Genomic DNA, 19,115 nt, shown 5'->3' on the forward strand with positions numbered 1-19,115 from the left:
TAGATAAATAACATTTGTCAAAAGACTTCCAAAAAGCATATTTTCAACTCGAGTCACAGAGTTCGATAAGCTTTTGTAGGATCTTAGTCATAGAAGTTCACCTAAATGAGGAATTAACTCCAAGATAAAAGGTCGAGTTGTCTTTGATTTAGGCCCTTTGGATTATAACAGCTGACTGCTCAGTTGCTCTTTCAAAGAGCCATTCAGAAACCCGCAATCAGTTAAATTGAAAACTACATCAAAAGCATAGTTTCAAAATTTGATCTTCCAAAGTGGCAGGTCCCTGAGAAGCTGATGGCAGAGGACATACAGGGCATTAGCAGGAATCAAGTGTACATGTAAACAGATGGAGAGGTAAAGGGATGCATGGGAGGGAAGGACCTGAAGATTGCATGTAATAAGCAGATGAAGCCATAATTTTAAGTGCTTTATGGCAAAACAGAAAAATGAAAGGTTGAAATATAAAAGCATTCAAAGAGAAAACGATTATGGCTGGGGAAAAAATAGAGAAATGTTGTTTATACAAAGAAATTCTGCATTTGTATAATGATATTTGGAGCTAAATAAATCACAAATCAGTGAAATAGGATGTTTGTTTTTTTCTGATTGAAATATGTGCAAAATGATTCTTCCTGGAGCAGCTCTGAGCTGTTTGACTCACAACCACTGTCTCTTAAACGCCAAAACAAACGTCAGACTCGGGTCAAAGCGATTCCTTAATTTTCAGATTGGACAGATCCGCAATAAATACTGAATAAAAGAGAGAATGTAGTTTTTTATTATATTTTTATACCTTATAGACAATTCCTCATTGTGATTAATCACAAGACACATTTATTGACGACCAACCTTTCCCTACAGAACTGAATCCTCATCAGTTCATCGGGTAAAGCCTAAACACATCAAATGAAATGGTAATGTACAGCAGAACGCCTCAAATGGAGAGTACATAAAAAGAAACAATTTTTTTGCTTTATTTAAGATCTCTTCTCCAGAAATACACATGCAAGGTGTGTGGATTATGAACACTAAATCTTTTTGCACTTTTCGATATTTTATGTAATTTATTCTAGTTTAGCTAAGCTTGTACAGATACATTTTCATTGTTTAGAGGTTATGCAACTACTGAGCCCGTGTCCTGACATTAAGATATAAAAATATATCTTGTTCCCACAGGTTATTATGTCGTTCGCACGAAATACTATTCCGTTCCCACAAGATACTATTCCGTTCCCACAAGATACTATTGCGTTCCCTCAAAATACTATTGCGTTCCCTCAAAATACTATTACGTTCCCTCGAAATGATTAACTCGTGCGAACGCAATAATTATGTCGTTCGAATGGATGGATGCTTCTGTGCTTTTTAAAATAAATAAATCTGTTCTTTAAACATCCTGCGTGTCTTCAAAGCAATGTAATGGACACACACAGACAGAAATGTGAAGGTATCTGCTGTAAATCTATGACGTAAATTAATAACAGGATCAATGATCGGCTAGTCAGTTAGCATGTATCCTTATAGCCTTCGAATGTAAAGCAACTGACTGCTAAAGTTAATAAAAGACAAGTCCTGAATATTATTATTCCTATTCTACCCTAAACTACAATATCAGCTGTCTGACAACAGACCAGCCAGTTGCCCAAATGCCGGCATACATCAAAGAGCTCTGCGGCGGAGCTAGTAGTAGCCTAGCAGGAGCTATCGTATGACAAAGCAGCCTAGTTATCATAAATCTTTTGATATTTTTCTTATATTCATTGAGACGGTAAAAAAGTCATCATTTTTGTTTTTCATGTTCCTTTTTTGAACGAATATGGGTCACAGAGACACGGAAGTTACCGCTGAAAGCGGCTTAGTTTTGCCGGCGTACAGAGAGCATATCCGCGTGAATGACTTATGACGTGAATAATTACTGCGTTCGAACGGATTACTTATTGCGTTCGAACGACATAATTATTGCGTTCGCACGAGTTAATCATTTCGAGGGAACGGAATAGTATTTTGAGGGAACGCAATAGTATCTTGTGGGAACGGAATAGTATTTCATGCGAACGACATAATAACCTGTGGTAACAAGATATTAATCTGTGGGAACAAGATATATTTTTATATCTTAATGTCAGGACACGGGCTCCGTATGCAACGATATACAGTGGAGACAGAAAGTATTTAGACTCATGGCTCCATTAGAATAAGTCAGAATAGAATAGAATAGAATAGAATCCCTTTATTGTCACTTGTACAATTCGCATCAAACGCGCATACAGTGAAATGAGAGCCGCTCACTGTACAGTGCAAACATGCATGAGAAATAATTTCACAAAATAATAAAATAATTTCATAAAAAAAGAGAAGTACAATTTACAAAAGTACAAAATGTAAAATACAAATTTTTGCTTAGTGGGTTTTTACTTTCCGCAGAGAGGTAGGTAAAAAATTAATTCAATAATTCAATAATTAATTCAAAATGATGTTTTAACTCAAACCTGATCAAAAGTACCAAATACTTAAGTGATTATTTTTCAGTTTTTCTTTATAGAATATTTAGAAATGTCTACATCTGTTTTTTTCTGTCAAGATGTAGCACTCAGAGTAAATTATAAAGACATCCAACCATCATTGGGAAACTTGGTGTAGTTCTTCCTGTAATGGAAAGCTAGAGATCTACTCTAGTAAGAATGACTTAAATATAAGGTATCCAATGTATTTGCAATGCAGTTTTGTAATAGGTCTACAACACATTAAAATTAAAATTTATTGTCATTTTGGGTCTCATTACAGTACTAAAAGCATATAAAAGAAATAAGTCAATCTGTGCCATAAATGTTCATTTAAGCTCATCAGCATCAAAATGGGGTATCTTGAGGTTGCTTTTAGAAGTCAAGATGAATTCCAGACACCCTTTTTCAAAAAGGAAATGAGGACTTACATTTCAAATTTAATCATTTGACTTGTTTGTTTTGACAGGGGAGCTCAGAAAATTGCCTCAATGTGAAGGAGTTTGTGTGGAATCTGATAAATCATCACCTTAATTATCACCAAACACAATTCCAGGAATACTAGTTATATTATTGTGTATGCTTCGGAGTCGGATCTTCTGAAGAATCAATTTGTACCGGTTTACTTCTCTCACCTGGAATGATGGGACCTGTGTGTTGCGTGTTAATGGGCTCATTTCAATCCCTAAACAGTGTCTCTACATCTGCTCAGACATGACTATATCGAATCTCAGTAATTAGGGGGAACAAAACCAAAGGTATTGTTGCTTTTGCAAGCATTTTTATAAAATGTTGATAAGTTTGTGCTTTTTTTTAAATCCTTGTTTGACTTTTTGCAGACAAACAATTTCAAGACACATTTTCCAGCACTTCATGCTGTATTAAAGTCATATTAAAAGTTTTTAAACTAAAGTTTGCATTAAAATATGAAACTCCATTCTTATTTTTGGTTTTCAGGATCAGTGACGTCACCTGCTGTGCGCTAACGTTTTCCCTTAACTAATCTAAAAATCATCACTGGCCCTGTACACGTGCCTCCTCATTACCAAGCGCAATCACAAAGTACCAATTAGCAGTTACTCAATTACTGCTACGCTGCCCTCTGCATGCCAAAGACAAAAACACACAAAACCCCCCGAACGCAGGGATGTGGTGGCTGTAGTCGCCAGAGCGGAGTCGTCCTATGCGTCATTATTCAGCACTCCCAGTGGAGGACAATGCAGCATTATAATATCATCATTCATCTCTATTACACCCATACATCACAGAAGAAGACCTACGATTTAGACGTGACACTAATTCCCCACATCTGTTACCGCTCAACCAAGAAAAAAAGAATACTGTCGAATTTCTTCTGCAGCAAATGCTTACATCCAGATGTCCATTCCTGTGTGTGACCAAATGACCTCCACAATTCTGCTTCTCTAAATGTTTAATTTAGTCAAAAAAGCCAAAGTTTTGTAGTTTTTGATGCAGATATTTGTGTAGTATCACATTTTATAAAAGCTCAGTTAAGAAACGAGATTTATTATTTAACCATTGTGTTTTTTTTTATTATTACAACTTAAAACAGAGCCAAAAGAAAAATCTAGTTAACATTTGTTTCGCTGAAAATGTCAAGAATATTTTAGAAAAGCATAAACTCAATTTAAGATTGAACTGCCACCTGAAAAAAACGTATACAAGAATTTGAAAATGAAAAGTTGCCTTTGAGTAAAAAAAACAATACCCTAGAAAAATTGAATATTACTATGAAAATAATTTTGTGCAAAACTGATTAATTACCACAATACAGTCATGGACTTTTTGACTTCAAACAATCATTTGGAGAAAATGCAGTGGCCTGTAGGATTTAAATGACTTTCATTCAAAATATTTGGTGATTTTTCTTTCATGATCTTCCTAAAATTCTTTTGGTAACACTTTATATTAAGATTCCTTAACAAGCTTTGTTAACACATTAACAAGCATTATAAATGAATTTATAGGGTGTTAGTAAGACATTTATTAGTACAATAAGTCTAATAAGGTTTATTAAATTACTTAGTTAACACATTTACAAGCATTATTATTAGGATGTTTTTAAGATACTAATGATGCATTTACTGATATTATAGGTGCTTAACAAATGTGTCAGTGTTAATAAGCTTAATAAGATTTATTAACAACCTTTGTTAACAAATTAAGAAGTATTATTATTGTTTGGGGTTCTAGTAAGATATTTATTAGCATTATAGATGCCTGACAAAAGCCTAAGTGTTCATAAGCTTAATAAGTTTTATTAATTAACTTAACAAATTAATAGGCTTTATTAATGTGTCAGATGCTAGTAAGATATTTATTAGCATTATAGATGTCTTGCAAATACCTGAAAGTGTTAATAAGATTTATTAACATCTAAAGTCAGACCATTGTCTTCTAAATCCATATTACTAAACTGCTTATAAGCTTTACAAATGTATTAATTAACTTTGTTAATAGTTTATTAATTGTTTTGCAGCACCTCATCTAAAGTGTGGACGTTTTTTACCACAAACAACCACAAAGCATAAAGATTGTAAAAAGAACTTTATGACATTAAAACAGACTAAACATACACAAATCGTTCTGTAAAAGATATATAATAATTTAATTCAGACAAATAATTTTTTTTAAAAAACATATACTGGTGTTGGATGACTAGCATCATAGCTAATAAGGATAAAGTATTAGCATCTATCCTGAGTGAAACATTCATTGCAAATCCCATCACCAGGAGACAATTCTCTGCATTCAATGCCAACAGCATTCAACCACTGTTGCCTTGCTTCAAAGTCCACAAGAAAGTTGCACAAGCCAGTAATTTTAGAAGACCGAAGACAATAAACCTACAGGAGCCATGCTAAAGCTAACACGCTAACGACCGACCGGTACAGAATCAAAGATGGGCGGGGCTTTTTTCGTCACCTGTGTGAAAGCAAAGTCTAAGAGGCCATTCAATTGGCTGAAAGTGAGCACGCCTGTTTTGCTGATGAGTTTGATTGACAGATTCATTAGCCAATGGTGACATTAGTTAACCTGGGCAGGTTAGCGTGTTAGCTTAATATAAAGTGTTACCCTTTTTTTTACTGTTACCACATTTTGTCATTGCCTTACAACAGCTTTTTCTCCGTTTAGTTATTCCCTACAGGGGTCACCACAGTGATTCCATAATTTGCACATGTGATGTTGCTTCAGTTGTATGGCAGATGCCCCTCATGAACCAAATCTTCTGCATTGGCCTGAACTTTGGAGCAGCACAGGAAGGCACTAAATAGTGCTTAATTGTGGTTATGGTAACTTATAGTGGTCTTTTTTCCAGGAACTAACCAAACCGAATGCAGATTAGCATCTAAAATCACACAAAATCAGGTGAGTCCTGGGTGGCACAGCTCCAGATCGTTGTATCCTGAAGGCAATGTCAATATTTAAAAAAAAAAAATCACTGGATACCCTGAAAAAAAGAGCTGCACTGTACGTGTTTCCATTCAAATCAAAATAAAGAAATAAATAAACAAGGACAGCATGCTGAAGCATTAAAATAACCTTGACCGAAACAACCCCTCTGCATGATTCAGCACCACAAACTTTGCTTCAGTGAGCAGAACAGATGATGAAATTCTAACACTCATCAGCTCATCAGCGATGCTTCGAAAGTGCAATCCACTTCATGCCATGTGTAATGCAATTTAAGGTACAGCCTACAGCTCTCAGTGTTAAAGAAAGTCAGCTTTAACAAACAAAATGAATATAATCACCTGACATTTACTTTAAAAAAAACCCAAGTAACATGCATTTTAGGATTTTATTGGAGGTTCTTGATAAGGATAGAAAGTAGAAATTTGCTTTTATTCATATTAAATAAAAATAACAAATACAAAATATCAGTGCTGTTAATTCTTTCTCAGTAGATGTTCTGCAAAACAACTGCAACATGCATCTTCCTATGAACTTCAATCAGAGGCAAAATTAGAGGATTAGCTCCAATTACGACACATTACAACTTTTAAAAGACCCGCATTGAAAAGCGGTGGTTCTTGCAGCTGGATTTGCATCAGCACAGGAAGCTAAAATGAGTAAAGACTGGATTGTTTGATCAGAGGGGAATAGCCAAAATTGGAATTAGAAAGACTGTTTGCGTCCTCTGACTGCAGCACAAATTAGTATTTAGTCTGGAGCAGCACTGCGACACAACACAATTTATTTTCAATTATCCCTGAGCCACGAGAGATGGAAGCAAGGCTGTTTTGTTTTTGCTGCTGCTCAGCAGATCACACATCCTCTCATGCAGTTTCCTTTTGACACAGCATATCAATCCTCCAGTGCTTGTAGGGCTCAGTGTGCACAGAAAACACTCAGAACATGAAACGAAAGCCACTGTGATTTTTGATTTAGAGGAACTGTTCTATATGTCTTGATTTGATCCTGGTTCTCCTATATTTGGTAAATGTTCCCCTTTAGGGCAACTTAAAAGAATCACTAACCGCCCTGGGGTTAAACAAGAATCAGCAAAAGGCAAAAGGTGTCTGTCTGTACAGTTTCCTTTTTTGACTTTGCAAATACAAGAAAAAAAAAGTTAAACACAGGCTTGCAACAGCTGGTTCTCATTGGTTGTTAACTTTCTGCTCTCAGCTCAAAGGTGGACTGTGTGTTTATATATGCAAGTGTGTGAGAGGATGTGTTCAGGCCAAATCAACAAAATCACGCGTGGATGGAGTCGAGGGACCATGGGTTCACTGCTGGTCCAAACAAACAGCAAAGGTGTAGATTGTGACTCTCAGCACCAGAGCTCAGGCTGATGCAAAATCAAACCTAATGACTGGACAGATGCTTAAAGACCCACTCCAATGAAAACTGTGTTTCTGGTGTTTTTAACATGTTCTTCTGACCTTTCTCTGACGACGGAGGACATATATCAAGAAAATTAAGATTAAAATTGCATTTCTGAATATTTAAATTGTGTCAAATCAGGAACAGACAAATAAACTCAGCGGGCCACAAGCTTCCTGCTCCGCTCCATTCCGATGCATCCACTTGCACACAACTGAATCCTTATACGTCTTTATTTTCTTTGTCTGAGCTGACATACAGCTGGATAGCTCCAATACTGCTCGACATTTTTGTTGCACCAGTAATGTTAGGTTGAGGGTTTGAGGGACTGTAAGCTAGTGGGAGAGAATGTAAACAAAGGGAATTTGAATTATTACCATCCGGATGAGGCTTCAGAGCAGCCAGATATAAAAACCAACAGATATAAGAACTCGTTCGTTCCATCAGTGATGAGACTGCTGAACAAACTGTAAACGATTTAGAGCAAGCGCCTCTGGTTGTTATTTTTGTGGGTGTTGTTTATTTTTTGTGGGTGTTGTCTTATTGAGTATGTTTATTCTGTTGTTATCCTTCTGTTGTAGCTGTGGGCCCCTCACGAGACAATAAAGTATTTATTTATTGATTGGGTATAATGGGAAGTTGGGGAAGGCTTACTATGTGCCAACAGTCCCGACCACAACTCACAGGTGAATTTCTGATTAACCACTGGCGCTCTGTAGAAACTATGTCCTAGAATCCTTATTATGTTGCAGGCTAAATGTGAGCTGCAAAAACTAATCTTTCCCTAAGTGTTAATAACATTAACAGTGATATGTATTAAAGTGCACGCGTATGCTTGAAAAAGCAGTACGGGTACTTGACGTTTTGAAAAATAAAGCAATAATTACCATAAGGATAAGCTAAAGGTAGTGCTAGTGTAACTTATCTTACCATAAATAGTGATCTTCCTTTCTTTTCCATTTCTATCAGACCTGAAGCTGGAGTTAAAGCAGGGCATGATGACGCAACTCGAGAAATGTTCCCAGTGAGGCAATCAGAGAAGTAGGGGGAACTCCTGACTTAGAAGAAATGTTTTGACATTGACCTTTTTCAGATATAAGCTGTTATCACACAGACCCCAGCTTTAAAAGTAGAAACAAGGCCTGCTTTCAATCTGGGTGGTCAAGAAAAAAAAGAAAAGAAAGAAATCTCTGACTTCTCCTCTTTTAACGACAGGGGGGGAACAATAACTCCTTGCCTCTGAGCTTTGATGTGACTCAGGTAGACGGCTTGTCAGACCGCATCTCTGCAGGGTGTGATGGATTAGTTCCTGTTCTAAGGGGCGTCATATGCAAGTTACAGACCAGCAACTTTTACTTTTTAAAGTGACATGTAGTTTATGGATTCATTTTTTATTTTACCTTTTAATAAAACATCTCTACATCTTTATAATTAAGTTGTAGACTGGCAGAACTGAAGCAGTGAATCCTCTCTGTGAGGAAAGGAGCTCATTTTGTGCCATGTATTGATTAAAACAGACCATGAAAGACAATATCACCCAGAGGGTCAGTGTCTCATTAACCCCCACTTCTCCACATGTTAATGAACCGCTGACCTCCAAAGAGCTAAAACAAGGAGGCTCTGCCTTCTCTGCTCGCCTCCCGAGGCTCTTGGTGGGGGGGCTGCTGTAATAAGACAGGCCAATAATGAAGCTGGTCCCAGCAGACAGCACACGCGCATCCAGCAGGGAGTCTGCACAAGCTGCTTGCTATAGGCGCTTTCTCAAAAGGATCATTCTGTCTCAGTTAGGTTAGTCGCATGATCTGAAGCACAGACACTTTTTTAATCCAAACCATGCCAAGGACAAGTTTAATTAATGGGAGCTAAACTGAATACAGGTGCCAGAATCCTGGATTTTACTTGTGTTACCTTTTTTTTATTTTTTATTTTTTTTATGTTCTCAGTTTAGATGCAGTTTCTGTCCTCTGTGTAATGATCACGCCCATTTATGATCGTATTAAACACTTCTTTTTTGTCTGATTCTCTCCCGATCACATTTTTGTTCCCCTCTATTTCAGGTTTTGTTTTTTGTTTTAGTTTTTTCACGTTCAGTTCATAATTTCCATCATGTTTGGGCTGTTTATTATGAAAGATAACAGTTTCCTCATAGTCTGTCTCCAGTCTCCTGCATAAGTTCTCAACAAAGCCCAGTTTTGATCAACTACGGTAATTTGAAATCAAGCAAAGGATGTAATTTGATTCATGGGTTTCCAAATGAATTATAATAGATGACAAATACATGAGAAGGGGTGATGTCACCTGCCAACACATGAATCTGACATTATCTAAAAATAGCATTGATTAAATTATGACTGAATAAGATTTGAAACAAATGTCAAGCAGCTTAGACCTGAGGAATCAATAAAACACATTTGCTGTTAATTAGTTTTCTTAATTATGACATTTTTTTGATCTCCAATTTAGTCACCTGGTGAACTGATATGTTTCCAGTCACTTTCATTAAAATCTAAAAAAAGAAGTACTAAGCAGAGCTTAGATTACAAACAAGAGAATTTGGCCAGGAGCAACACAAACTTTTTGAAAGATTGAAGGTTAATTAAAAAGACCAGCAGCAGAACTGCTGATAAGAAACTGTAAACAGGAAGAAGAAAAGTAACAGAGCAGAACCTTCAGCCTGTAAGAAAGTCTTTGGGAGCCTCTGTCCTGGCTTCTTCTGCCTTATTGGCAGATGAATTCTGGGATCATGTACTTTCTGCCGATACCCCTTTGGAGAGACAGAGGGTCTCCCAGATTCTAAATGACTAAACATGCCTGGTTTGTTGTTAGCAAGAAGCTGGAGAGAGCTGGAAAACAAGTGGCCCTTGAGGACCAGAATTGGAAACATTGGAATAATTCTACTGAACAAAACCCAGAAAAGCAACAGAAACAGAAAACTCCACTGCGTACTTTATATGCAAAACCCAGAAAAACAAATAGAAATGGAAATTTGTCTTCCTGACAGCAACACCCCAGCAACTGTTCCTGACAACATTTTGAATCTGGTTGAAATTTCTTAAAAATGGTAAAAAGGAAAAGGAGTGTTAAAAAAACATTCTCAAATATGATTTCTATGCTTTTTGCACACGAAGTGTGCAAATAAACATGCTCCTTTATTTCGGATAAACTCTCTGTCTCACTCCTGATTATGATTCTGCAGCTTATATGAGCCATCAGATAACAGGGCTTATCTCGTTTATACTCTAATTAATATGGAGTTTCACTTCCTGCATCTCATTGCCTTCAGGGCAAACACCGTCAGCTACTATCAGCAGCCAAAAGGTTTCATTTCAGACAGCTAACAGCGCTCTTTTCCAGTTTCCTTTCTCACTATCCGATCATTCCTTCATCACCTCTTCTCATTTTATACAATATGGACAGCTAAAACAAGGAATGGTCATTGAAGAGACTTAACTTTGTCAATAATAAAAGTATTATTCATGCATGTGGGAGTAATTAAGAGATAAAGGATGCTGCAAGATTTAAAAACCCTCCTAAATAGCCTAGAAGACACTGTTAACAGCAGATCTGATAATCTGTTTCCACAGAAAGATGAAAGAAAAAACACTATATCACACTGCAATTTCAATGATTTTCAATGTATGTTTATATAAGTCCTTCTGTAGAAGCACAACTACGTTTACAGTAGTTAGCTGCAAAACTAACGTATAAAAAGTGGGAGAGTCAAACTGTAAGGGGAACACAGGCTTCTTTAATCCACACCCCCTAAGGATAATCCATCATATAATCCAAACTGGATTAGTAAAATGGATTTAAGAATTTAGCATAGGGATTTATGTGTAAATTACAATCACTAAAATATTTCTTCTATTGACTTTAAGATATAATTTAGAAACATGCAGCACAAAATGTATTAAAGTGATTTAACTAAAAGTTTATTCTTGTTGTTTATTAAGATCATGAACTTCTTTACTTGGTTTTGAAGGTTAAACTTTACATCTTGAGTCTGGAATAGGTCTTGTGTTAGCAAAACAAAAGTATAGAAGTAAGGAAGATTTAAAAAAGATTATAAAATCCATTGTTAAAAAATCTGTTGTTAAGAGTTTAATTGGGTATTTCCTTTATATGAGACTCAAAATGTTGCTGTATTTTAAAAATATGCCCCAAAAAGGTCAGAAAGATTTTTTTCTGAGTGCATTAACCTATATCCAATCCACACTATTAAATAGGGTATTTTAAATAAAACAATTTAAAAGTGCTGCAAAGAATTTAATTAAAAAAACAGAATAAAAATGATACAAAACCATTAAACAACACTAATCACATACAATTACACACATTCTGTGGAAACAATAGCTGTAAAATCTATAAAATACATAAAAATGCTTATCCTGGGAGCAAGAATTATTTCTATCTAGGGTTGCATAAATTCTTTACCAAGAGTTTGCAGGAGCTGTCAGGTTACACAAGGCCTCAGGGGATTGGCATTGGGGAAGAACAGCCCTGTTCCCACGTGACAATAAACGGAGGCAGCACTTTTTCCAAAGAGACTTTCACCTGTTTGGGGTGTTAAATCTATTTTTTAATCTATGTTTGACTGCAGCGGGATTCCCATGCTAAGAAACTAACGAGAAGAAAAAACTAGACTTGTGCAGAAGCAGCAATAAACAGGGTGTTTGAGTGGGACTGTGCTGCATGCAGCAGCATTACAATCAGTTACTCTCACTTGCCTGAAGCTTAACCCGAATTGCTCACAGAGCTCTCACTACAGCGATTCGGCTGAAGTTGTAATGTAATGCTCTTCAGGGTAGGCATCACTCCTCCAAGGAAGCCTTCCTAATCATCCTCTTTGTTCTTACTTACTTCACTTGTGAATCTCACTGTGTCTTGTAGGCAGCATAAAGATACTTTGACTGCTAATTGTGGTTCATTCTTGACAGACTCTTTTGCCTGTGAGAAGAAAAAGGTGATGTGAGCAGTACTGGGAGACAGAGTGGCAGCACTAATGCAAACTGACTACAAGTGACAGGCAAACTGTGACCAGAGGGAGGACAGTCTTGATGCGTCCTCACACCCACTCCGTTGTAATGCTTTCCCTCAGTGTGCTTCAAGAATAAACACACCCTGCACTCAGGGTGGAAGCAGCTGAGTTTTATGGAGAAAACCAAACCAACAGCACTTTGAGGGAAGAATTCTTCTGTGTTGGTAAATATCCCACTACTACAGATCGACAGTGCTCACACTTTTGCTGATGGTTTGTTGTTAATTGAACTATAATCCCTCTTGATCATGCATTAGGATTAGATAGGACTAATTCTGTAGGGGCCCATAGCACTGCTGCCCTGATTTGTTAGCTTTTTAGTAGAATAAATTCTACGAGGTACAGTCATGCAATAAAAAAAGCCAGAACCCTCCACTTCTCAAACTTAATTTTACAAAACAAAAATGATCCTAGAGTTCTCTTTAAAACAATAGACAGTTTAACTAAAAGAGACTCTCAAAGGTCCTCCATAGCAGCCTCAGATGCTGTATGTGAGAGTTTTGCAGACCACTTCAGGAGTAAAATCAATGCTATTAAATCTACTCTTTTAATTCAAAAAGGTGTTGCTTTTAATGAATCTATAGCATTGTATTTATCAGAGGAAACACTGGAAAGTTTTGTACTGGTTGATGCTGTGGGACTTGGTCAGGTTTTCTCCCAGTTAAAGCCAACCACCTGCCTTTTAGACCCAATCCCCACATCGTTGTTGAAAACATTTTATGACTTCTTTGAGTCTGAGCTTTTAAATATAGTAAATTACTCTCTTCAGACAGGTGTCTTCCCTGCTGCCTTTAAAACGGCAGTGGTGAGGCCTCTTCTGAAGAAGAGTAATTTAGATCCAAACAACTATAACAATTATCGTCCAGTATCCAACTTACCATTTTTAAGTAAAATGATTGAAAAAACTGTTTTAATCCAATTTAATGAGTTTTTAATTAGAAATAACATATTTGAAAAATATCAATCTGGTTTTAGGACGAACCACAGCACAGAGACGGCCCTTGTTAAAATAGTAAATGATATTAGATGTAACCTGGATTGTCAGAAGCTCTCAGTTCTGGTACTACTGGATCTCAGTGCTGCTTTCGACACTGTAGATCACAGTATTTTACTCAACAGACTGAGAGGTTTGGGCATCTCTGGTACTGTACTAAAGTGGTTTTATTCCTATCTCACAGATCGAAGTTTTTACGTAAGTATGGATACTTGCTCCTCAAGGGTCTTCAACATCAACTGTGGGGTCCCCCAAGGTTCAATTTTAGGCCCACTACTTTTTAATCTATATATGCTGCCACTGGGGGACGTCATCAGGAGGCATGGCGTTTGTTTCCACAGCTACGCTGATGACACTCAACTCTACATCGCTGTGTCTCCTGATGATGAAGAGTCGGTCAACACACTCTTAAAATGCATTTTAGACATTGAGTCATGGATGGCAGACAACTTCCTACAGCTAAACCAGGACAAAACAGAGGTTTTAGTGATCGGTTCTGAAGACAAGAGAGAGGTAGTTTTATCTAAACTAAAGAATTACAAAACTTCTCAGTGTGTGAGAAACCTGGGTGTCATTTTTGACTCTGAGTTGAATTTTATCCCACAAATTAAAAACATCACAAAAACAGGATTTTATCATCTAAAATATATATCCAGAGTCCGCCCGTTTCACTCTCTTGCCAGCACAGAGGTGCTAATGCATGCTTTTATTACCAGCAGATTGGATTATTGTAATGCCCTGCTCTCTGGTCTTCCCAGAACAAGAATAGCAAATCTTCAACTGCTGCAAAATTCAGCAGCACGCGTGTTGACGAGGACCAGGGGACGGGAACACATTACACCAGTTTTAAGATCGCTGCATTGGCTCCCTGTGCAATTCAGGATTGATTTTAAAGTTCTTTTATTGGTTTACAAATGTTTTTATGGTCTCGGGCCTTCATATTTATCTGACATGATTTTAAAGTATGAGCCCTCGCGGACCCTGAGGTCCTCTGATACAGGCCTTTTGGTTATCCCAAAAGTTAGAACAAAAACGTACGGCGAGGCTTCATTCAGTTTTTACGGACCTCACCTGTGGAACAGCCTCCCAGAGAGCCTCAGGGCTGCAGAGACTGTTCATGTTTTTAAAGGAAGGCTTAAGACCTACCTTTTTAATTTAGCTTTTAGTTGAATTTTAGGATTTTTAATTTTTTATTTATTTATTTATTTATTTGTTTATTTATTTATTTTTTATTATTAGTATTATTTTTTCTAATTTATTATTATTATTATTTTTAAATATTTTAATTAATTTATTTTTCTTTTAACTAGTTTTATATGTGTATGTAAATACATTTATTTATTTATTCTATTAATTTTTAAGACGCTCTTACTATTTCATATGCCTATTAGGGTTTATGTAATTATTTGTTTTTTGTCCATGTTTTATATATATTTTAATTTTATTCCTTTTACATTTTATTACACTCCAGTGTTTTCCTCTGAGGGATCCTCCACATCGGTGACTGACCCTTCTCAGTGAGCGGGGTCGCTGCAGTCGGATCTCCTGGGTCTGACTCTTTTGATCGGATCTGGGGGGTTCTGTGGTGGTGTTCTCCGTGAACTTGGGTTGGGGGGTCGCTGGTGTGGACATGTCCCCAAACTATCGTTTTCCCACCTCAGGAAAAAGCCAGGTCTCTACATTCTATCATTCTATCACTTTTTTATGTGTGTATTTATTTATTTATTTATTTATTTATTGATGTGTGTGTGGGTGTGGGTGTGTTTTTGCGGGGGGGTTGTCGCACGGTTTGTCTTGTCATCATGTTTTTAAATTTTATTGTATTTTATGCACAGCACTTTGAGTGACATCTGTTGTCGAAAAAGTGCTATATAAATAAAGGTTGATTTGATTTGATAAATTAATAATCCCTAAAGTTAGACCACACTGTAATGGGAAATTTTTTATTTATTATCTTCAAAGTACGTTACACATAGTTAGACTACTTTTTATCCTCCAAAAGTAATTTTTCTATAAAAAATATTTGCACAAATAAAAGGCTAGATCTCAAACGGCTACATATTTCACTTTATGACCACCAAGGGTCAAAGGGATAGTCCCTATCTCGTCACCTGCAGTTCATGTCGTCCAACAGAAACAAAAGGGGAAATTGTCCAGGAAAATCATTAAATTGTATTGTTGTGACTTCTTTGACAGAGTCAGAGCTGTCAAGGAAAGTTGTGTAGTTACAAAGACTGTTGAATGGTGGTATAGCCCGAAAGCAGATCTAAACCTGTAGACAACAAAAGGACAAAAAGGAAACAGCTCATTCCATCGTGTGACAAGATTTGGATTTTCTGTGGTACACGTCACTCACAAATCTGTCAAAATGTTCCATTTTGGTAAACTACAAAGCTGCACTGCGCGATGGGCTGTTGGAGCATTATGGGTACTGTAGTCAGGGGGCTGGAGTGACACATACTGTGCTGCAACTGTGAATGACTTGAATAAAGTTTGACTTATAACTGTTTTGTTTCGCATTATATGCGATATAGTCTTAAAAATATGTTACTTTTTTAAAGTGAAAACAATTTTTTTTGTTTTGTTCCTCAACCTGAGAGCCACAAGGGAGGGGTCAAAGGGCCACATGTGGCTCCAGAGCCTCAGGTTGCAGACCCCTGCCTAAAAGCATATACCGCTTTGGTTTACCTTTGCTGTTTAATCTGCTAAACTGAGGCGAAAATCTTTGAGGTAGCAACAAGGACAGCAGAAAACAACCAGACTACAGTACATATTTCTGTGGAACATCCATAGAATATCAACTTCTTAAAATTATAATGCAACCTAAAAAAAAAAAATGGAAAAGCAAATAGAACAACAAAACAATGAATAGTTTTGCAACAGAAAGAATAAATGTCCTGCACTACAGTACTGAAATCTCTTTTTTATATACCGGTGTATATTTTCAATTCATTCATTCATTCATTCATTCATTCATTCATTCATTCATTCATTCATTCATTCATTCATTCATTCATCTCCTACCGTTTATTCCCTTTCGGGGTCACCGGGCTGCTGGAGCTTATCCCAACCACTTGTGGGCATAGTATGGATTTCCAATCCATACGTTTCTCTAAAAGAACTGCACCAGCCTGACTTGTATTTTAAGACCCTTAGTAAAAAATGTAATCTGACAACATGGCTTTTTCTCCTCCACATGCAGTCATATAACATCTCCACCAGATTTACATTTTCCACATTACTGGATATCTTTACCATAAATTCCTGTGTGCCTTTGTATGTAATTTTGAATGTAATTGTATCACTGAAATGTTACATGTATTTGTGCATTATAATGCACAGCATCTATTTATCTAATAGAGATGCATGTGCGCACACACGCACACACACACACACACACTTCCCATCACTCTGCTTTACTTTAGCAGTTCCTGGTCCTGTGACGCAAAAGTAATTCAGGAGTGGGTAGTCTTTACCTAAACCTCTTTCTCTGATTGAAGAGTCAGTTTTTGTTTAGAGGAAAGACAGGGAGCCAAAGGGTTAAAGAGGATGAGGTGAGCTTTCCTTGATCTGATGTGAAATTGCATTAAAAGCAGAGGCTAGACTGTTTGGAGCAGGAGCCTCCTGTACTGATGCTAAAATGTCTTTGCTTCTGTACTGGTCTGGGATTCTTCATCGGCCATCTTCCTCTCTCCTCTATTCCATCAGGTGTACATTTGATTTTCCAGAAAGGGTATTATATATTCACATTTTTTTTTAGGCCCTTTGAATCTCAAAGGTCCATTTATGTCATCCTAACCCATAGGAGTTACTCATATCATTATTTATATTCTTTTCAATTTAAATTTAGAGTTCATCTTAATTAAGACTTAAATTACTAACAGTGCAAAACATGTTGTTTTATGTTTTTTCTTTTGGGGGGGGGGGGGGGGGGGGGTCTTTTGTCTAAAAGGGTGGCCCATATTTTACTGTTTGAGCCTTTCAGCTACCAGAGGATCTCAGCCAGAAACCCTTAGGATCAACATTTCAATCTCTAATCTCACTGTGATCATATATGTTCCTCCCCATATTACATTTAAAATTGAAGTTGATTGCTTTTCCCTTTTTTATTCATTTTTGTCATTGCAGATTTAAACCTCTGTCTCAAATAACATTTCTGTTTTAATTTTAATTTTGAAAAGTGCTTTAGACATTTTTTGCATTTTTTAAGCCTCCAGACCTGTTTGCTCTGTGGATTTGTTACCAGACTTGGCCGGTTGTTACAGATTAGGCTTTTCGGGTTTCCCTTCTGGATTCTGCTTGCCTAGCGGCTAGAACTTTTGCTGTCTGATCACGTCCATTGCCTGCTGGTTTGTTTGTCCGCTTATCTGCCAAGCTAAGACTGCCAGAGCAACCACAACCTCCTGCCTGGTTATAAATGTTCAACCTGAACAAAGACATGAACTTTCCTCCTGGGTTTGCCATACTCTGTATGTCCATCTGCATAAACACTCTATGCCCATTGGTTGCTTGGTATGGGAGAGTACAACCTTAAAAATAATCTGTTAGTTCACTTACTATTATTAAAAAAACAGTTAAGACCCCTGAGGACCCCCTTGAAAACAAGATGACACATCTCAAGAGGGTTATCCTACAAAGAATTAAATGTGAAATTAATTAGGACAGGCCATTTTGTAATAATCTGGACTAAACTGAACTTTAAAATCTTGAATTGTTTGGGTTAAATAAACAGAATACAGATTACTTAATTTGATAGCAATTGACATCCTTGCTTTTATATTGGTGCTACATAAATAAACTGAATAAAAAAGAAGGAAAGGATGAGTAACCTAAATCCTTTTAGATTTTAAGAAATGTTTTATTGTTTACTAAAGATTAAATGATTACATTTTTATAGTTTTATACTTTAAGACAAGTGATTCCTTTTAACATCAATGATTGTAATTGAGATCTTTAAAGTCCCAATCCAAAGACAAATTGTGTTTTTGGTGTTTTTAACATGTCCTTGAGGGATTTTCTGATAATGGAGGATAACAAAAATTACGCTTAAAATTACATTTCTGAGTATTTCTTTATTCAAATAAGTATGAATAGAGAACAGACGCAAAAACACAGTTTGAAAAAGATTGTATTTGCTATGTAGAAAATATGCTGGGCGGGGCCACAAGCTTCTTGTTCCACTCCATTCCGATAAATCCACTTGCAGAGAAATAGATCCATGTACGTTTTCGTCCAAGCTGCCATGTGGCTTAAAACTGTTCAGCTGGATAGCTCCAGTGTTGCTTGCCAATTTTGTTCCACTGGTAACAGGTTGGGGGTGTGAAGGGGCTGTAAACTAGCGGGAGAGAGTGTAAACAGATGGCTTATTTATGGGTGATGGGAAGGGAAGGTGGGGTTGTTCCAGTCATTATTAAAAGGGAACACTTCTAAAATAGACCAAAAGATGATCGGAGTGGGATTTTCACTTTTTTTTATCCCCACCATCCATGCTGCAATCAGCTCTCTGGATGCTGCATTTCTGCAGGTCAGCCAGAGTTGACAATGAGTTCCTGCATCATAACAGCAGATAGAGGAGCACATTGTATTATCATCACTGTTAGCTCAGAGACTGACTGGCTGCAGTGGATTTCTCATCAGCTACAATTTTAATAAAATTGAATCAATTCCACAAATGTTTTCCTGGACACAACAACAAATGTTGAATCTTTTACGAAATTCCTGCCAATTTATCCAT

The 19,115-nt window shown here is 36.8% G+C and overlaps 1 protein-coding gene across 3 annotated transcripts in view; it reads right to left on the minus strand.

Moving 5' to 3' along the window:
- The window catches only part of fam189a1 (family with sequence similarity 189 member A1), an 87,630-nt gene that overhangs the window by 20,759 nt on the left and 47,756 nt on the right, over window positions 1-19,115 (minus strand). The gene's annotated exons all lie outside the window — the stretch shown is intronic.

The sequence above is a fragment of the Oryzias latipes genome, chromosome 3, assembly GCF_053564925.1.
Source record: "Oryzias latipes strain Hd-rR chromosome 3, Olatipes_Hd-rR_3.1".
NCBI classification, from domain to species: Eukaryota; Metazoa; Chordata; class Actinopteri; order Beloniformes; family Adrianichthyidae; genus Oryzias; species Oryzias latipes.